Source organism: Marmota marmota, unplaced genomic scaffold, assembly GCF_001458135.2.
Source record: "Marmota marmota marmota unplaced genomic scaffold, marMar, whole genome shotgun sequence".
Classification (NCBI taxonomy): domain Eukaryota; kingdom Metazoa; phylum Chordata; class Mammalia; order Rodentia; family Sciuridae; genus Marmota; species Marmota marmota.
Window position 1 is genome coordinate 4,381,093 of NW_025999941.1, and position 22,482 is coordinate 4,403,574.

At 39.6% G+C, this 22,482-nt stretch overlaps 1 protein-coding gene and 1 pseudogene across 4 annotated transcripts in view; both read right to left on the minus strand.

The window, feature by feature from the left end:
- Plcl2 (phospholipase C like 2) overlaps positions 1–22,482 on the minus strand; it is a 198,472-nt gene that overhangs the window by 23,841 nt on the left and 152,149 nt on the right. The window lies entirely within an intron of this gene.
- Positions 401–12,708, minus strand: LOC107149680 (annotated as a pseudogene).

The window sequence follows — 22,482 nt, forward strand, 5'->3', positions numbered from 1 at the left end:
GAATGGCAGCCTGAAATTACCTGTTCTATGGCTGAATGAGCTGCGGTCAGTCGAAAACAGGGATGGTGATGTCAGCTCTCCAAGATGGTGGCCGCTGGCCTCCTCTGTGGTCTGACTGGTGTGAAGAACCGAAATGGACCGCTTCCTTCCCCCGTCTCGAACCCAGAATTCAGCACTGAGTACGGTGCTTGCACGGCTGGCAGAAACTGCAGCGCTGTATCCCTGCGCCGCTCTCTCCTCGTTTCCCAGCGTGCGCTGCAGACTCTAGCCGCGGGGCGATTTGCTGAATAAGCAGTGTTACCCTCCGTGCGACAAATCTCTCGCGTTTGAGTCCCCATAGCCGATCCTCGTGCGATGGAAATCCTTCCTCCAGGTTACGGAGCACCCCACTATTGCTAGAAATTCCTAACAAGATAGCCTTTAGCCATCCTGACTCGTCATACTCCCACACAGTGACGTGGCACACGGGGGCAATGCACTCCCCTCGCCGCCATCTTCTAATCCTCTGGAATAATTCTTTAATCTATGGGTTATATCATTAACAAAGTAACTCAGGTTCAATTAAGTCTTATGTGTGTGTGCACACATGAGCTTTTTTTTGGTTGTAATTTGTTTTAGGATTAAGTCAAAACCTGACATAATTCCACAGCTGAACTACATACATACACATCAAGATGTATTCAGATAAATCCTGCTTCCTTCCTGATCTCTACCTTGATCCCTCCTCTTCTTGTATATTTTAAATTTATCTTCCCCTTGTACTGTTTCTCTGTGCAAGTGCAAGTAAATTTGTACACATATTCAGAATCCTCCCTTTCTTACACAAAGCAGTATGCTGTGTATACTGTTCTGGATCTTGGCTTTTCTTGTCTCATTATTAAACAATGGAGATCACTTGTGTCAGCATAGAGAGCCCTGGCTCATTCTTTATATACAGCTCCAGAGACTCCACTGTGTGGATGAGCTGGTGATTAGGTAGCCAGTCCCCTACCAATGGATGTAGAGTTGTTCCAAATCTTTTGCTGTTATATAATGTGGAATTGTTGTAGTTATTACAAGGCATTTTCTCTGTTCTTTTGATACTTTACTCTTTGCTTAAACATTCCCATTTCTAATTCCTTTTCTATGCAACACCATTTCAAAGCAACTCTACATGGTGACTGATAGCAACTTTACTCCTTAGAATCTTTAATCATCAAGCAAAGGTCAATACACGTAGGATAAAGATAATAGACTGTATTTTCTATTTTCTTCTCTCTCTGATAGGAACTGTGGTCCAACCTCCTGTTATGCTAATAAGGCATGAGAACCTCACTGGTTCCAAGAAAGAACAGTGATGAGTAAAGTTCACTCCATTGTCTAGGAAACTAGCACACTGACCAGCTCTCCTTTTCTCCAACTCCTCTTTTGCTAATGATGGTACCTGAAGACACCCCAACCTGATTAACTAATCCTCCCGCATCCCAATGCAGGTGACCAGCTCAGATGGCGAGCTGCATCCCCTATGTCTAGTTCTTCCTTTCACTGGATATACTTGGCTTAACAGACTGAAGAAAAACAAAAAGAAAAAATGAAAACAATGACCAGCAATCTTTTCTAAAACTCATGGGTTTTGCTGGAGCATTGAACCACACACTCCCTCTCTCTCCCTCTCCCTCTCCCCCTCTTCACATGTGGGAGGCTCCCTAGACTGGACTGCAATGACTCACCCATCAGTTGGGACCCTAAAGATAAGGCACTAATATGCTGCCTCTTCTGTTAAATTTTATTACTGTTTTGGAAGAGATCTGGATTTCCAAATATGATCCTTAATATTCATAATGTTTATACTTCTATCAGTCAGGAGGCAGCATGGTCTCAAAGGCATGAGATGGTGGATGAAATCCGTGACTGGAATCCAGGAAAGGGAAAAGACAGGAGGAGAGAAGCGGCGGGGGAGTAGCACTCTGTACACAAGAAGGCAGCAAACTCTGAGGACAGCATGTCACAGAGGAAAAGAAATTGGGAAGAGACATGTAAATGACATTAACATAGGAACATAGACTGTGAGTACCTGACCAGATGTGGGCCCATTCATGATACTTCCTTGTTATACATTCTAAAACTGGCACACAGGTGTAACAGAACAATAGCAGGGTTTTGTTCAACCACCAGGTATGTGATTGGAAGCTTCATTCTGCCAGGGGCTGATAGCTTTATCTTATATAACTCCTCCTTAGCCATAAGGTAATGAGCAGTGACAGGAGCTGCTACACTGGGCTGAACTCCAACTAGCGCATAAGAACCTACAGATAATATAAGCATGGAACAGTGGAGAATGCTGAGCTTAGACACTCATGCATCCTAGATTATGAGAAATCAGCTTTAAGAAAATTCAGAAGACAGAAAGAACCAGGGCCAGAGGCAGTATAAGGACAAGTTGCCTTGAGAAGGATTGGAGACTTGAAGAAGAAACGTGATTAAAATGATTTTTTGAAAAAGGATATGGATAAGGAAGAAATGTGGAAATATATACACAAATGAATATAGCTGCATCTGTTCCTAAGTATCTAAAAAGCTCATATTTTACATGTCTATTAAAGAGATGAAACAATTCCCCCTTACTTCACCCCTCTTAAAATATCTATAGTCCAATAAAATTTTCACAGGGAAGTACAGTATATTATTAAAGAAGATCTTTAATAATGGGGGGCCAAGGGTGTAGCTCAGTGATACAGAACTGAGTGATACAGATATACAAGGACCTGGGTTCATTTCCAGCCCTTAAAACAAAATTCAAAATTAAAAGGAGCATGAAAAAGTGATGAATTGAATACTGGAAAAATGTTATATAAAACCCAGAATTTTAAAAACTAAGACTATGTGTCCCATTGTTACTTATTTCCTTATTTGATTTTTCTGGCTTACACATCTTTAATCTTAGAGGTCAATCTTTGAAAATCTACTGGCTTGGATTTAGCTAATCCACTGATTGGAAGCATATACTGATTTTATTTTTTAAGCAAAGAAAAGGTTTCTCCCCTTGACCTATAGAGCAGAATCTTACCTTTCTCTGTTAACAGTGACATGCAAAGTCCAGTGCAAGGACCAAGGACACACAACCAAGAAAAGCACAGGACAACAGCCAGGCACTTACATGTACTTTGTCAGGAATATGGAGACAGCCTACAGAACTTTCCAAGGAAATGAGGAAGGATTTGAATCTTGGTTTGTCTGAGCCCAGTGCCCCAGGCTTTCCAACCACCAAACCTAAACAAAAGCATCTCCGTTCTTAATAGGAGCTGGTGATATGATTATGGTATAAAATAATTGTGCTATGAGGTGGAATGGTTCAAGGGCCATTAGACAAGTGCTGGCCCAGTTCTTAGAGAACACAGGAGATACAGTGAGTTTTTTGTATTTGAACTGAATTAGTCCATACATGTTAACAAGAAGAATCAATAATACATCTAAGACGAAAATTCATTATATCTTGGTACTAAATTACAAAAAAAAAAAACTACTCTAATAAGTCACAGGAGGCCTTCTGGAGTCTTTACATCAATAGTAAATATAAAGACCTTGTCTGGGTTGGAGTTCAGTAACCTCCTCCCTGTGTTTCAAATTATTTACAGCAAAGAATGAACCCGACAAAACAAGGTCCTTATCTTATCAAGAAATTTAAAAGCAGAATTTCTTTTCCTTCGGTAATCCACATTATTTGTCTAAACAGTAGAGTAAATCTTAAAGTAACTGGCAAAAACAAGATGAAGCAAAAAGGTTAGGAGTTCTTAAGTCACACAACCCACCTCCAAAGAAGCCCAACTGTTCTGCTACAAAATTCATTTTCCTTTAATTATAAGGAGAAGAGATATGGGGACCAGGGTGGGGGTTAACCAGTGCTGGGCAGAACCCTGGGTGGGCCTGTTGCAGGTGTGAATCTGTAAAAGCAGACAAATAAGCACAGGGGAAGCTGCTACAATAATCCAGAGAATTTTCAGAGCGTCTGGCTGCATGAGTGGTAAGTAATGTGGTTGGAGGAGCTGCCAGAGGGTGATGGGGACAGGCTCTGCAGGGAAGTCAGGGAGACTCTAGAGTGCATCTCAAACCTCAGTGCACAGCAGGATCCCTGGAGGTGCCCGTTGAAAATGCAGGTTCTCTACTTCTTGGGGATTCTGGTTCAGGAGGTGTCCGGAGGGCCCAGGCATGAACATGTTTCACAAGTACTCCTGGAGGTTTCCTAGCAGAAATGCTAGGGTCCACTCTGAAGAAAGCTAACTAAGAGTGAGGAGAGGGGACTGAGATACTGGAAGCCACAATGTTAACATTCTAAAACCCACAGCATGTGGGTGAAACACCAGTGACTTACCGGGATCAGACAGGCAAGACTGAAGATGTAGGAATTATGAACTGGTCAACTCAGCCTGCACTGCAGAAGGAAGGGAGGGAGACAAGCGAGGAGAAGGCCAGAAGGAAGGAGGGAGGAGAGGACACTACTGCTTTTCTTTCTAATGACTTTCTGGTTTACATATACAGATATTTGTTTTCAAATTATCTTGCACAAGATTTTGTTCTGTTTTCTTGTTTCACTTTTATCTAAAAGGACTCTAACATGAAACTTAAGAAAAAAAGTTTACTTCAAGAGGTAAAACTAAACTACTAGTTGAAATTTCTTTGTCATGTGGAATTTTCAGAATACTTCTCTGTTTCTGCAATTACTTGTTCAATATCCATAATATTGATACAAAAGATCTCATCATTTTGGATGATAAGAGCAATTCTTGATTTTTTTAAGCTTGGCAAAAACAGTGGCTTTTATTTACAATTACATGTATCAAGATTATAACAGAAAGACTAGGGAAACCGTCTGAACAAAAGCAATGATTTATTGGTAATGGCAATGAACAAAACACTGACAGTCTCTGGAGAGAACCAAGCAATTATCCAGGAGCTGCAAAGTTGATTGCAATAGGTCTTCCAGTATGTTTTGTACCTTAGTGGCTTTCTCCTTTTTTTTTTTTTTTTTTGTCAACTACTCATCTGAAGTCATTCATATTTGTTGCCTGGACTGGAGTACCAATGACAGTAAAATATGGAATTCTTGTTGTTTCGTCTTTACCCTGATTAGACTGAACAAATACAGTTATACTGTTAACTCTAAAACAACAGAATGAAGTGGAACAACGCCATCTTCTTTGATATCATCCTCTGTCAGCTCCAGAGCTTGAGTTGGTTCACTTCTTTCTTCCTCTTCAAGGATAAAAATTGATGTAGGTGGATAAAATTGTTACATATTTAGGATCCTGACTATTATTTGGCCCTTAAAATTTCATAGAATAAAGCTTAACAGATTGATTGAATGCCACACTAATAAGTAGCTGTTCATCATAGTCAACTTCCAAGAAGGTCATGTCTTTTTGTAAACAGTTGTCAAAATCATGTTCATTGCTTTCATTGAGACATTCACAATCAGTCTTGTTAATAAAAGGCATTAAATCCATATAGCCTTTTGGAATATCTGTGTCCTCATTGCTTCCTGTGTCATTTTCTACGTGTTGCTTGATATTTTCCTCTAATCCCACAGCATCTGCTCCTTGATATTGATCAATTTCTATTTTGATATATTGTTGGTGGCAGCTGTTCCCTGACACTGATGTACATCTACTTCCAAGAAAACAGCCTGTGAATATTTATTACTCATAGAACTGAAAGCTGGGGGAATCCTCAAACATAGTCCACACCAATGACCATTTCTAGAGTATATCACCAACAGAAATGTTAATCTTAAGGCACCCTCTTATGGTGAACTTCACCACAGTGAGTCTGGAGCCTGCAGTGCTCAGCTCCAGCTATAAATCAGGTCACTCCCAACCATCTTCACTCTCACCATCATCACAGAGAGCCTGGCAGGGGGAAAGGGGGGCCACAATGCCTCTGGCTTTGAAACTCCAATTCTTGATTCTTGAAGTAATAGTACTAATTGGCAGGCCACTAGCATTTACTGATCACACACTATGTGCAGGTCATTTGATTATATGTTGTGCTGATTTCCATTCAAACACTTTCTTAAATATGAGAAACACTTCATAAAAAGCTACAGACTCTAGAAGCACAGGCAGCAAACTGGGAATGGAAACTAGTGCATATATTATTAGCATAACCCTTCCATAAAAACGTCTTTAAAATTTTTGTTTTGGAACATAATGGCTGAGTTTAGAGGCATTAGTAAAGATGGCTACAGCATTCAAATGATGACATGAAACTACAATAACTTGGTTTTTAAAATTCAATGCCAAAATAAACTCTAGGTATAATACCAAATTAGGATTTTTGTACTAGGTAACATGCTATGTATGGAAGATTCTATAGTACAATGTAAAACTCTACATGATAAATTACAAATAGTGGATCATTTAAAATAACTTAATATTAGAATCAAAAAGTAATAAACAAGTTTAAATTTCTGAAAACCCACATCCTATGTTTTCACTTAAGTGATTAGACTGAAAATGAGAAATATATTAAATTCCTCTATGATAGAGCTGAATGCCCTTTATACCTACTGCAAAACTGTTAAATATTTGACTATATTGGAAAGTTACATAACGAGTGAGACAGAATCCTTTATCACTCCCTGTGCTGGCCTTTGCTAGCCATGGTGTCCTGAGTGGAGTAGTAAGGATGCTGAGCTGTGATTAGGGAGGGCTCTCTGCTTAGCTCCTATCCTCAACAGACAAGCTGACAGCCAGAGCCTAGGATGCAGGCCCTGGAGCAACTGGCACAGCTCAATCACAACCACTGGTGCTCCGTCCCTGATGCCAGAGCCTTGTGTTACTCTGTTCAGAAACAAAACCTGGCCCCTCTGATGGCTCTCCCTCTAGTCAGCCTACAGAAGGTAGTTCTACCTCCTTCCTTCTTATTAACTACACTAGAAAACCCTGGCATGAAATCACTACTTTGCACTTACACCAAGTAAATACCTGACTGTTTTGCATGTTCCAGGTTTGCTCATTATCAGTGGATGTTTTATAGGCCTGTCTATACTGCATCTATTTTAGAGTGACAGTCCCTGCACTCAGGAAGGGGACTGTTGATTCAGATGGTTGCAGTGCACAGCAGCAGCCCTCACAAGCAGGCTCTTAATGATGCTTGCCAAGTGGAGCCCCACAGATCTAAAAGGATGGGAAGATGCAGCACTACCCAAACCAGCTTCTCCTTCTCTGCAAATCAGAAGGACAGAACAGAGCTGCTGTCTTTCCCTTAGCAGACAACTTAGAGGGCTATCATTTACTGATCACATACTATGTGCAGGTCACTTGATTATATGTTGTGCTGATTTCCATTCAAACACTTTCTTAAATATGAGAAATATAGTGTTCTGCTGCCACACACCAAGGTTTTCCATGGAGCCTCTGTTTCTTCGTCTGCAGCATTAGGGGCTGAAACTGCGAGCTTTCCAGCTCTAAAGCATAAGTAATTTTTATGGATGAATCACAGCTAAGAAAAACCTACACAGTTCTGAAAATAAATGGAATTTTATTGATCCTGGGAAAAATTACTTTTGTGATGATCCTCAGCAAAATCAAAATTTAGAAGTTTCTAAAATATGAGCTTAAGCCCAAAGAGTCCTGATGTCCTTACAGGATGTGGCTCTCAGCTTACATGGCCCAAGCACTGCCTGACAGACTTGTGGAAAGCTACCAGGCAGACGTGGGGAAAATAACAGGCAGCCTGGATCATGTGGATGCTGCCGTGGCTGAATAGTGACGCTGGTAAGAATTCCCACTGTGAGAGCAATCTTCAGGTTCAGAGATAGAAACCAGGCCAGTAATGATGAGGGAATGAGACGTAGGGTATTCTCTCAGGAACAAGATCTATATCCCTGCTCGTTTCCAATATCTTCCAAATACTATGCCAGCACATTTTTGTCATAAATTTGTATATTTCAGAGTCATGTACACTTGTTCATTATCTTGCAGCCAATTGTTTAGTAAAATTATCATTTTTATTATATAATTTTTCTTAGTCTATGTCCCATATACTAGTTTGATTTGAACTAAATGGCATTATAAAATTCTCAAACAAGACTTGGTCTCATCCAAGTTTTCTTAAAGGTAAAATGTAATATCTGGGGGCACCTGTTAAAGAGAAAGGGAAAAGAACTAAGATTCTATGATTTTTCAACTAAGAGGTAACACTTAATTTGGGCAAAGAAATTGAATTCTTTAAATGTTACTAAGCCTCAGCTGAAAACCAACAGTAACCAGGTAACTAGTCCACTAGCCAGAGTGACACAATTACAATGTGACATATTATTTAACAGTCAAAATACATATTGTGTTTAAAAGTATCAACATTTGAAGATTGTCAACATATTACACAAATCCAACGAAGTATACAGAAATATGAGTCAATGCTTAGAAATCAGCAAATGATCTGTGTCTCACACATAGACCTGGCTGGGCCTGGGATGTTGCTCTTTTGAAGAAAGGTTGCCTTTGAGCCTTGGTTGTCTTGTGCCAAAGAATCTACAATTAGATTCCTCTGACTACAAGACTCTTAGCTTCTGATCCTAAGGAAAAGCAGTGAACTATTTTTCTTCTGGGATGTTAACCAAGGAGAAAACTTGCTCAAATTCCTTGGTGGTAAATAACTTGAGAACCAAGGCATTAAACAGTAGATTGTCAAACAGCAGAGGAAGGACAATGGAAAACCTAAGGTCACATGATGTCTATAAGAGTTCAATTCCATTCTAGTCTCAAGGGAATGGAAGATACAGATCATGTGAGGAAGAACAAAGTCAGGCCTAGGTCTGTGGTGGGGATGGAACAAGTTATTTAACTTTTGATTTATACCTACAGTGTTAAATTTTAAGAACTGGTATGGCCACATGATGGTACATTATTGGATTTTTATGTACAGAAACATCTTTGGAAAGTTAGCACTTCTTTCTTTGCTATTTCTTTAAAATCTAAACAGCCCAAATTTTTGACATTAAGATGTTTGTTTCACATAGTTTTCTAGTTACTATTTCAAAGTACTTTGTAATTTAAATATTGGAAGGGTTTGGAGGAGACTAGAACTTAATGACAAAAAAGAATCATGTTTTATGAAAATTAATAGATGAGTTCAAAGTCTTCAAGATGATGTAATTAACTCAGAACATTAGTGCAACTGCCTGTAACTATCCTCGAATGTGCAGAAGAAAAATTTCCAGGTCTATTAAGTTCTCTTGCTGCCTATCACAGATAACGAACTTAGATGAAATCTAATCAGCCCTAAGAATAAAAAGCATGATACATATAATAAAAAAATCCGAAGAAGCAGTTTTTGCTTTAAATGGGAGGTGGGGCCAAGGCAGAACTATGGCATCGCCTCATCTTCCAACTGAAATGAATGCCATGCTTCCTTGCCAGACGTAAAGCAGATGACCTTTCAAACATTATGGTTGGGATTTTCTCAATCTAAATGATATGAATCTAAAATACATCATGTTGCACATGGCTAAACTTTTTAAGAAGCAAATGTAATTAAGAAAAACACTCATGAGAGACTTACTAATCTTAATTGAGATAATGATTCGTTTTTCAGCTGAAAATTTGCTATCCTAAAAAGCTCTTCTGTTATAAATAACCAGTTGAAATACATCTGTGTGTGTGCTGAAAAATAAAAACTGAAGTCAAAAGGTAAACCTTTTAGATGGTGACAGAATAATTAGATATTTATAATTCTAATTTATTTCAAATTCCCTAAATTTGGTGTTGTGGGATATTTCCTAGAAGATGGAATTCTACATGACACAGGTTTATTTGGAACCTCATTCAAGAGGTCAATTCACCAACAGTATTAAAAGGACTGATCTAATATGGTCTGCACAAAGTATTGTGGTAGCATACTATCCAGAGAACAAAAGAATGGATAATCTGGATCACTTTTTTCCAATTCCCACATAGTGCCTGTTTAAATAGCCTTTGTAAACACTCTGCCCCAGACTCCAGGGGTCTAGAGTGAGGGTACACTGCTGACGTGGGAGTGTTTCACCCTTGTTCTTGGGGAGATGTGGACAGCCTAGTTCTCTTCAAACAGTTCCAGTTGGTAGTCTCTTTTTCTTGGCCTTCTTGCCAAATAATCTTGGCATTAAGGAAAGCCACATTATTTTTAAGATGGATTTTGAACTGTTAAATCCCATTCCACCCAAGACGGGATAGATAAACCAGGTCTCTTAAATATAGCCCTGAAACCCAGATGGATGACAAGATCTGTGTGATGCCAAGCCTAAAGCAGTACAATTTGTGAATGAATTACCCGAGGGAGGGTTTTCTTTCCCTGCCAGCATTTCCATCTGGGTAAATCTAGGTGAGCTGAAGCTGCATCACTCTTGGTCCTTTGTGGGACCCATCAAGCCATTCTCAACCCATGGCTATGTGACTCCAGAGGGCAGAATCCCAGGAGGAATTGTGTTAGCAAGATCCTTATTTAATTTCATCCAGAAATACAATATAAAACCCCTCTTCAATAATGCACAGAGTACTTTTTTTTTTTTTTAACAGAGTACTTGTCTAGCACACACAAAGCCCTGGGTTTGATCTCCTAGCATTGCAAACAGACAAACAAACAGATTTTTTTTTTGTATGCCTGGAGTATTTTTGCTTGGATCACCACATACATCAATTCTTCCCTTCTCCCAGTTTGGCACAATCACCACAACACACAAGACCCTTATCACTGTACCCCATACACGATTCTCTTTCTTTTTTACACCTCTTTTTATTTGAATTTTCAACAGATAATATACTCATATGGTTCAACAAGTTAAAAAGTCTAAACTGGTATACAGGGCATTGTCTTTTCTTTCCCATTTCCCAGGCCCCTAGATCTCCTCCTGCCAGGAACCCACTGTTATCCCAAGTTTTCTTCCAGAGAGTGATGTGCTCACATCACACAGCTATTCTCCCCTCCCAGCTTTTAAAACAAATACTTACAAATAACACACAGTGTTTTCTTTTGCTTTGCTTTTGAAATTCATGTTTTTATACTTTTACCGATATGTGTATATATGAGTTATTCCTTATAGATGTATATACCTGCAGTGTGTGTGAACACATGTACACACATACTTCTTTATTCTTTATCATGGTAGCACAATGTTCCCTCATAAGGGTATATCATAAAATGTATTTAATCCCCTGTCGAACATTTAGGTTGTTCTCAGTATTAACAAAGAAAACTGTACATGGTAAAGTATGTAATCATACCTGTAGAAAAAAAACTCTTGAAAAAATGGAATTGCTGGCTTGAAGTATATATAATTTATAATTCTTATAACTTGTCATTTGGCCTTTCTGAGGCATGGACCCAACTTACATGCATCCTCATGAGACAGTTATCGGTTTGCCCTGTATTCTCACTGAGACTTCATGAGTTGGATACAATGAAGTCTCTCATGGGAATGCTGAAGACTCTCATGCAGTTTGGATCTGACAGAGAAAAGTGGCATCTTCTTGCAATACCTCATTCACTCCACCCACGGAAGATACAAGTCTCATCCTGCCCTTCTGTCTACTGCCCCTCAATCACTTGTGCAAGTTCTTCTGCATTTCCCCAGCATCTGAACACAAGGGGGCCAGGACTCCTTATTCTCTACCTGAGAGATAACTCAATCTTCCAGCTTGAAAGAGCACCATTGTGCTAGGACTTCCAAATTTAAACCTCTAGTGTCAACCTCACCCCAGAAAGTTACACTTGGAAGTCAACAAGGTATCTAACTTGTCAAAAACAAATCTCTGCTCTTCCCCCTCAAATGTGTGCCATCCTCTTTCCCATCTCTATGAACAGTAGCTCCATCCCTCCAGGACAGCACAAACAATCCAGTCTTACTACGCCCCTCTTTCTCTCCTCCCACTCCACTCCAATTCAGCAAAAAATCCCGTCAGCATGATCATCAGAATGTTGATTTGGTCATACAGAATTCTTTATGTTCAGTCTAACACACCAGTTTGTTGGTCTGATGTTCTGTTAAAAACCCTAGCCAGCCTCTCCAGCCTCATTTGCTTCTCCTGTATTGGCCACATGATGCTCCACGTGGCCAACACTGCTGCCAGCATGGGCCTTACTGCCCTGAACATGATCTTCCCTCCAGCTGGAGCCTGAGCTCACCTGCCTTGGCTCTTAGACAAACCACCTTCTCAACTCCACTCCAGCCTTGAATCTGGTTCAACTATCTACCCCCAAACAGAGCACCCTCCTTAGTGTGGCTAGGGCTGTGGAAAAGGGCATGCACTACTCCACTCACACTCTGGTGGCAGCAAGAAGCTCTTACACACCTCTCTTCAACACTCCACCCACAGTCCACTGAAAGCAGGGCCCGTGTCTTCTTTGGTATCCCCAGCTTCTGATCTGAGGAGAGTAAGGACCTAACCAATGTCTGTTGACTAGATGCATGAACAGATAACAGCAGCATCCTGGATTAAGCTCAGCTCAACACACATTTTCTGAGTGCCAGCCTCTGTTCTTGGTGCTTGGGTGTTATTAACTGATTTCCTGCCTTTAAGGCTTGTGTTCTGGCTGGAAGAAGACAGATATCAATCTACCAGCATAGGTTAATTATATGTATGTTAAAAAAAGTAATGATTGCGGGCTGGGGTTGTGGCTCAGCAGTAGAGAGCTCACCTAGCATGTGTGAGTCCCTGGGTTTGATCCTCAGCACCACATAAAAAGTAAATAAATAAATAAGATAAAGGTATTGAGTCCAACTACAACTAAAAAAATAAATATTAAAAAAAAATAATAATGGGGGGGTCGTGGTTCAGTCGCAGAGCGCTTGCCTCGCACATGTGAGGCACTGGGTTTGATCCTCAGCAACATATAACAATAAGTAAACAAAAATAAAGATATTATGTCCATGTATAACTAAAAAATATTTTTAAAAATAATGATTGTTATAGAAAAAGACAAATTAGAGCAGGATAAGGGATTAGATATGGTGAGATGATTTTAAGTTTTGAAGGAGAAGACCTTTGGTTCAGAATCAGTCTCATTCGTGTCCCAGGGCTTTCTGAATCTCCTGCCTGTCCTTTCTTCCTGACAGAACTCATTCCACAAGCAGTGCTTCCATCTGCATGATAGCCAGTTCAACCTGTTGGCCTCATATCTCCATTCCAAGCTTCACTTTAGGTCCTCTTGACAATTCACCAGACATTTCTGCATGACCACCCTCCTGTGATCTGCATACCACACCTAAAACAGACCTCGCCACCAACTCTTCCTGTGCCAACATTTCAGGCCTCCACAATCTCTCTTGGGAAATACAGAGTGGAACACAAACACACAGGAAGAAAGAAAGTTGATCAGATTCCCCGAGGGGAATGATTTCATGGCCCCGCTGCCTAAAACAGTTTCCTCAGTGTTCAAGACATTGACGGAGAGAACTCAAAGCAAGGAAGGGCTTTGTAACGAAATAAGTTTGGAACATACTGAACTAAACTGGAGGACATTTAGCATGCTGGTGTGCACTGAGACTCTCTAAAGGGTGTAAATTGTGTTGTGATATTTAATGATGAAATCCTTTGCCCAAGAGAATGACAAATGTTCCTTGAATTAGATTTTGGGAAAGGTTGGCCTAGAAAATCAACCCCAAATGCTTTAGCCTTGAATCAGAGGCTTGAATCATTAAGCCCAACTTGAATTCCAACCCTAGTTTCTACAATTTCCTGATCAAATATCTCCTTTTAGCCAGGACAATATATTTCATGCATACTGACAGCACACCTTCATGATGAAGAATTCTAAGCTTTGCCTACCTAAAATGCCATGTCCTTCTGCTTAACATATATGAATCCTATATTTCCTCAAGCCCCAAGCTCAAAGCCTCTTCTCTGCCAACAAAACCTCAGGGAGAGCTCCTTCCTTCACGCTTCATTTACACCTGTTATCTGTGCCACTCACTCCTTTCATGTTCCATGATAGCAGAGACCTTTCATCTTATTAAAAATCTTGGATGAGTAATTAATACAACACCTTGTCATGGAACACAGTCCACAAATACATGACTGTGCTACTTCTTTACTATGTTAATGTGTTATCAACACAGCATGCCCTGCAATGAGTATAATGACTTATAACAAAAGAATAGAAGTTAAAGCTGTTTTAAATTCCTTGTTTTAAGAAGATCTATTTCTAAGTACTATTAAAACATTCTTAGAATGCTTTTTTCCCCTTTTACCTGATTCCTAATATATTGCCTTTTATAATTCCCTATGTATTTATATTAGATTATAGGATTTGCAGACTATAGCATTTGAAAGCAGAAAAGTTCTTTGAGATCATCTAGGCTAATTTATTTTCAATATTTGAGGATATCTATCAGGTTTTATATATTTTGAGCCTTCTAAACTTTCTAGTATTTGTATGGAAAAGGTGATTCATTTTGTCTGCGGACTTTACTTGAACTGTTGGTTCTTTTCAGCTGTAATAGAAAATTATAATAGAAAGAAAAGTAGCCAAAAAAGCAGTTTTTAAATGCAAGTTCTAGAGTTTAAAACAGCCTACATAGAGAGGGTCACTTCTGAACCTCCCCAACAGAGCAGTGAAACAATCCTGAGAGTTGCTATTTGAAAGAAAAGAATACTTTCAGAGACTGTGGGTTTACAAAGGAAGAATGAAAGAAGATGTGACAAGAGAGTACAGCTTTGGGATGTGATCACAGAAAAGGTTCCCCAGGAAGGTCAAGTGTTCCCCCAACTCCCTGCACATTCATTTGTAGCATAGGGGAAATTTCACTGGTCAAAGCTGCGTTACAAAGAAGAAGCTTGCTGTTCTAGAAAGATAACTTGGCTGTCACTCCAATCATGCAGCCAGCACCTGTCTGAGTCTGAGAGTCAACTAGGTCCCTTTGAGGGCAGAGGAAAGAGACACAGGGCCAAAGCATGCATCAGAAAGGGGGACGGCTCTGCTCTACCCTGGAAAAAGTTTCTACGTTTCCAAATTTCCAAATTCTGGAGATTCATCCCCAAAGATTCAATATGGAGGGGGGATAATGCAAAGAAACTGCATTTTAAATAAACATCACTAGGACATTCTGATCACGCTCAGAAAGAATACTATTAGTATGAAAATCGAAGGAGTATCTTTTTGTTTGTGCTACTAGGGATGGAATTCCAGGCCTTGCATATGCTTAGGCAAGTGCTGCCACTGAGCTACACCTCCAGCTCTTAATTTGAGACAGGATCTTGTGAAATTGCCCAGGCTGGCCTCAAACTTATGATCTTCCTGCCTCAGCCTCCCAGGTAGCTGGGATTATAGGTGTGTGTCATTAGCAGTACTGGGATGGGTACAGGAGACAGAGGGTGGTGAGGTGGGGTTTCTAAAGACCATTTTTTTTTGCCCTGGATGAATTGTCACCTTTACTAAGATAATTTCTTCTGTGCTTCCTTTTTAGCAATGAAGTTCCCTTTTGAAGGAAGAGAGAGGGAGACCACTGATGATCTTGCCACCTCTTGACGTCCCATAGCTTCACTAATTACTAGTTAATTAGTAAGTGCCTAGAAAAGGAGCTGATGGGTCAGCATGCAATCTTTAGGAGGAGAGATGTTGTGAGATCCTTTACCTTATTTAGATCTGAGGACACCTACTAGGTTCCCCTAAGGGGCTGGGGAGTCTGATGCGGGTTCCTGAGGTCTCACCTTCAGAGGACTCACTCTTTACTTTCTAAGCTAAGAACTCTCCCCTCAGGTTCACACTGATGTGCTGCAGTTATGTGTTTTGTGATGCTGTACGTGATGACTTGTTCAACCCCCATCCCTCCCCAGGGCCTCACTCAGTTTGTTGGGAAAGTGCTCTACTGCTGAGCTACAGCCCCCACCACTTCCTAATCTTTTAAAGTAATTGTAATCAAACCATTACAAAATTGCTGCTTATGCTACTGATCTTAGTTTTCTGTATTTTAGAACCTATAGATCATCAGAAAATCACATGCACCTTAGAAGAAGAAAAATGAGACAGAGAGGGGTCAAGTGATCAACCTACAGTCACACAGCAACACATGGCAGAGAGGGCAGAAGAACCTGGGTCTCTGGCTTCCCAGGAAAGAAAGAAGCTTTTACTTCTGTATAACAGTGGAGAAACACTCTGACATAAACTAAAACAAAAGTTACAAGTCTCCTGGGTTTTCTTTTGCAAATCTTTTCAAAGAGAACACTTGTGAAGTACTTTCAGAATGAATCTCACAGAAGATTTTGTTTACTGTGCTGTGCTGGATAGTGATGTCAGTGAACCAAGTGATGATAGTGACAGGTTACTTATCTGGTAACCTCAGGTCCTAAGAGCACTCTAAGATCTGAGGAGTTTGCAAAATAAAAAGAGAGAGAGAGAGAGAGAGAGAGAGAGAGAGAGAACAACAAAAAAGAAAGGGAAGAAAAAGAACAGAACAGAAGTGAACTGAAAAGATCTGAGCATCCAAACGCACATCAGGTAGGTCTGGCCTGATATTCTGCTCACTCTCTCCACATAGTACTGTTTTAGGTAAGACAAATCAATCAAGCCTGGTCATGGGGGAGATGTCAACTGAGCAGCTAACTAGATGCAGCAAATAGAAAGGAAAAAAAAGGAACCATGTACAAATAGTCAGAAATACAGTACTGATTAGCAGTAGGAAGTAATAGTTGAAGAAAAGGAGATGGGACTAAACTATTAACACAGGGACTGGAGGTGAACAGGCATAGCAAGCGGGTCTCAGAACTCAAAGGCCTCTCGGGGGAAGCACTGCACTAAGCTGCAGCCTCACCATAGATGTGTATGTCTCAGGATGACACAAAACTTCAAATAATTTTTGGCAAACTGAACTTAAGAAAGCAGGGGTGGATAGGATCCATCATTAAAAGTTTTATATTAAACTGATAAAAATTAAGGTATTTTTAATTAAAACTTCCATTATCCAGAAAATTATCTTTTGTCCCACTTGGAAATGATGCAACCAGGGCCCTGAGAGAGAGATCCCTTAGAGCTTTCAGGAAAAAAAGCCATGTTCACAGAGGCCAGGGGCTGCGTTTTCTTTCATTTGGAACTTGATCCTCCCTGGTCATAGTCATCCAGAAACAGCAGAGCCAGTTCCCCTGTGAGAAGAAGGCCGGGCTCTCACCTGCAGCACAAGCATACACCTTGCTGTCTGGCTGTGCCCCTGAACCCTCTGCAGACCACAAGTCTCCAGGGCTTGTGGGTGTGGACCACATTTCCAGGAACCTCGGTTCCTGTGGCAGCTTCTGTCCCTTGTTTCCTTTCTCCTTTCTTCTTCTTCACTTTGGTTTCTATTTTGATCAGAATTACGCATGTGCACCGTTTAAAGAGCCAAATAATTGTCACAAATTCCCCCTCCTCAGAAGCAGTCACATTCCACCCCTTTAACTGATTTCGTTCCTTCAGTGGGTATGTCTCTATCTGTAAGCAACATGCTTAAGCTAAAGTAGGTCTTTTCCAAGCATTACCTATTAAGTTCCCCACATGAAAGCTAAGAGTTTTGCTGTTTTAAATTTCACTGCTATCAGGACACATGGATCTAACTGCTTCCTAATCCAACTTTCAGATTGCTCTCTTATTATTCCTATCTTACCCTCAATTCCAGAAGTACCTGGCATGACCCTGTTCTAAGCAGGTTGATGGTTAGTCCCCTCAACACCTCCCTATCACTGCCAGCTTTCCTGACTCAGCAGCTCAGTCAATTATCACTTATTCAGTCAATTATCACTCGCTCAGCTGTTCTTCAGCTTTCAGAGTTTTGCTGCTGCCATTGTTTTTGTCCTTACGGATTTGTGTCTTTTTTAAAAATTTGTTTTAATTAGTTACACATGACAGTACAATGACTTTGATATATCATACATTTGAATCAGATGGGATATAATTTCTCATTTTTCTGAGTGTACAGGTTGCAGAATCATATTGGTCATGCAGTCACATATATACACACAGTAATAATAATGTGTGGATATATGTTTTGCTGCTGCCATTGTTTTTGTCCTTATGGATTTGTGTCTTTAAAAAAACTTGTCATTTTAATGAGGTTTTAGAAGGAAGTGGAAATTAAACATGTGTTAATTCTTTAGCAGGAAGTGTGTCATTGATTTCTTTCTATTCTCCTCTGGAGAACAATTTATTTCCATTTAAAATCACCTGATAAAAATGCCCAGCTCAGTGAAGCAAAGTGGCTTAGGTTTCCTTCCAGGTTGTCTTCCTATCTTTCAGGAAGCAGATCAATTTAGTGATGAGAGGAAAAAAAAAATTACAATTCAAAGAGGCTATGGTTTTGGCCATTAAGAGAGAAAAAAAGATATGTATTAGAAAGTGGAAAAGATTTTTCCCTGAAAGAATTTGGCAAATCTTATTGTTGATTATTAAGTCTTTAAAAAAGGAACTTTTGTGATCCCTCATCCTCTGCAGATTCCTGTTTGGCTCCTCTTCATGTGTTCCTTACCTGTTACCTACTTGGGAATGACGTGTGTGTGTGTGTGTGTGTGTGTATTTATCTGGGTTATTAATTTATATATACTCATTCTTGAATAGTTGTGTTATTTATTACTTATTCATCTTTCTCACAGAAAGCACAGAACCCTTCATCCCACATCACTCCTACAGGATGCAATATTTAATTAGTCTCCTTGTACTGGATCAATACTGTATTTCTGACTATTTGTACACGACTCTTTTTCTTCCTTTCTATTTGCTGCATCTAGTCTGGCACTGCTCACCTCTGACTTTTTTTTTTGGTGGGAGTGGAGTACCAGGGATTGAACCCAGGAGTGCTTTACCACTGAGCTGCATCTCTAGTCCTTTTTCATATTGTATTTAGAGACAGGATCTCACCGACTGGCTTAGGGCCTTGTTAAGTTGCTAAGCTTGGCTTTGAACTTGAGCTCCTCCTGCTCAGCCTTCCCAGCTGCTGGGATTACAGGCATGAGCCACCACGCCTGGCCTCACCTCTGACTCTTAAAAAATGCTCCCATATTCTTACCCCTGTCCTGAATCCCCTCTTTTGTACCCTTACCCCAAAGCTGGCATTCTATGGGGACTACTTCCTTGTCTACCTTTCCAGTGGAAAATGCTCCTCTCTGTCTTAGAATTTCTCTAAATGTCACAATTTTATTATTACCTCAGAAGAAGAGGGGGGGTCCTTCCCCTTCTTAAGGTCAAGGGTTCCATGGCTGTACTTCCTTCCTGTCCACCCCACTTCTTCCATTCTCAATCTGTCTTATCTTTTATCATTCTTCTTAGTCACTGAATCCTTCATATTCCTAGGAATATGGGTTTCTTATTAATATTTCCTTTCTACCCCCACTCCTCTGTGCACCAGCTTCATTTCTGAGAAGAATGTCCCAACTGTCCATCACTAAGTTGTTCCCACTGTTTTCTCTAGATGTCTCCTGGTAATCTATCTCTTAGGGCCTGCAGGTTCCTAGCATAGCCTGTCTGAAGGTCTTCCCTTGCTAAGTGCCTCTCCTGCCCCGTTTTTTTCTTTTTCTTAACACTGGCATATACATAAAAACTCCATTATATAGCCAGGAGTCTGAACCTGCCCAAACTTGGTGCACTTTTTAGCATGTGATTTTGGGGTGGGTGTCTGACTCCTTATTTCCATTTAATTCCTTAAATAAAGTTTTATCAAATAAATTTGTGTTTCAACATTAGGAATACTTCTAAAATTATCCTTTCTTGCAAGCACTTTGGTGACCTATATATTCCTTTGCAAAATGAAAATTCTGTAGGCAGAATAGCAATTATTTATCAAAAGTAAAATCTTATGCAAATGTCTTTTGAGCTCAATACAAATATGACTAATGACCTTAAGTCCTTACAATAACTGCAAACATAAGAAACAAAGACCAGGGGACTCTAAAATAGGTACTGGAGGTAACAGAAGGACTGTGAAGGCATTACAGAATAACTGTGAAACCAAAAGATAATCTTTACAAGTTTCTAAAGATCTTTAAGCTGAGGGCAATTGGAACCACTACTTTGCCCCACCCACCCTGAAAAATCCCTACTAGACAAGACTCCAATAAGCAAATATATCCCTTACTGAAATCAAACAGAAGAACAATCTAAAGCCATATTATACTAGAAATAATCATATTTCACAAGCCCATGGAGTTGTAAAGGATTAACAGTGACCAATGAATTAATAAATCAATTCTTTTTTTTTCTGAAAAAAAGTTATTTTCAAAAAAACTCCACAAAGTTCACACTTCTCACACATGTGCTCAACAGAATTAAGCACTTAATACAAGTCAAATCACATTTAGTTAGTTAATATTCGAGCCACTACTCTGCACAGAATGTTGGAACAGATGTCACGGATAAAATACAGGGAGTAACTCAATATACAATCTTGGTGCCACAGGAAGTTATTATCCTATTTAGAAGATGGAACACATTAATAAAATACACAATAACTGACAAAGTTCTCTCAACTGAAGCAAACACATTATTTGAAGGATTGTACAGAATGACTTAGTAACATAAATCCAAGAATCATGAAGGTCTCCTGGAAGAATGAAGCAAATTAAAGAAGGAAAGTACTAGAGAGTGGCAGAGAGGATAGAGACAGAACTCTTACCAGAGGGGTGGCTTGTGGAAACGCAATGAAATAGGAGCACACATGGAATGGGAAGGCAGCAGGGCAGCCTAAAGGGGAGCGGGGCACGGCCCACCATTGCCTCCTTTTCTTCCTTACTGTGCTCACAGGCCTCTTCCTCAACTATTGCCAAAAGCCTTCCAATCAGGCTCTGTCTTTTAAATTTCTCTGTACACAGCTATTACATCCACTACCTTACAGCTCAGTGTCCCTCCTTGTTCTGCTCAAAAATCAATGGCTCCCCCATGCCTCACAAACCTGGCTGAGACTCCCGAGTTATACACAGTTAATAATATATAGACTATTTACTTTTATATCTCCTGTTTGATTTGAAGGTTCTAGAAGGCAATAAAAAATACAAAGACCTTTTTCATATTTTTATATGCAGGAGCTATGAAGTACCTTATGCATATAGAAGCTCATACATTTATTCAATGAATGAACAGATGTCATAATTAATAAATTTTATATACTACTGGCAAAATGATAGACCAGTTGGTCAATGACCTTACATGTAAAATTAGGAGCTCAGGTGTGATGCCAGAGACCATGGTAGTGATATGATAAGAATGGTGTCTACAGCAACTGTTTTAGTTGCAGATTGTAGGGAAAATCATCTTGGGAAGAACTAAAAGTAGAAAGATCATTTTGCTAACAATATTCTGCTCACAAGATAAGAAAAACAAGATGAGGAGTTTGTAGTTTGTTGATTGGCCACTAACATGAATATTCCTTCAATAAACACCAAAAAAGAAAATCGTTAACATATATCTTTTTCTTCAATTTATTTTAAACTTGTTCATTTCTGAAATAAGAGATAACTATTTTTTTCAGCCACGCAAATGTATAGTCTCTTGATTTTAAAGATAGCAACCAAAAAACCCTGGAAAGCAAGGACAGATCTCCTTATTTAATAGACTCACAAATATTCCTCATATTAGAATCTTCCAAACTGGCATTCACTCAAAAGTGAAGAACTCAAAGCACCCTATTTTATGTGTTACTATTGCAATCTAGGGTACTTGATTTCTTTTTTTACTACAGCTAAAACTAACTAATTTGTGACAGTTCAGTTGGTTATTTTCCAATTTTACAATGATGCAAAAGTGATATGCATTCAGTAGGATCCATAGTTCAAAATTTGAATTTGAATATTTTCTTGGACTCATGGCACTGTACTTTCTTATTAATCTGGGAAGCTGCAGCCAATCCCAGCTCCCTGTCAGCCACTCAATCCTGAGAGTCAAGAACCAATGCTCTCTAATGCATTGTACTGGTAAGCTATGATGTCAGGTACATTTTCTACTTGTGATAAGTTTATTGGGATGTTATCCCTTTTAAGCCAAGAGGCATCTGTAGATGGGTGTCTATATAAGCAGAATTTTATAACATGGACTAATATTTGGGTATTAAACTAATAATTTATCAGTATTTAAAAATGTCAGTGCATTAAAAAGTTGTTAATTGGCACCCATTCTACTTCCTAAGAAGCATCGTTTCTCTGTTCAAGCCTCACTATCCTGCTATGTATTAGAGAGTCACGGATGACTGGCAGGAGCTAGGTAACTGTGCAGCCCAGGTAACTCTGAAGACAAGATTAGTGCAGGGTTCTCAATCTTGGGTGCACATTAGAAATGCCTGGGCATTTTTAACAGCTATCTAATGCTAGCTCACACTCCAGAACCAATGTTGATGTATTCTGAGCTCCCCCCAGGTTAGTTTTGTTATCCACGGTTGAGAACCAGTGAATTAGTATTTTCTTTAACCATGGAAAAATGATGTTCTTATCTGATTTTCTTGATAAAGTATCAAAAAAGATAACATAGTTCTGGGGGAAGAACATGGTGCTATTAATTTTATTTTAAAGAGAAGAAACTTTCACTTAC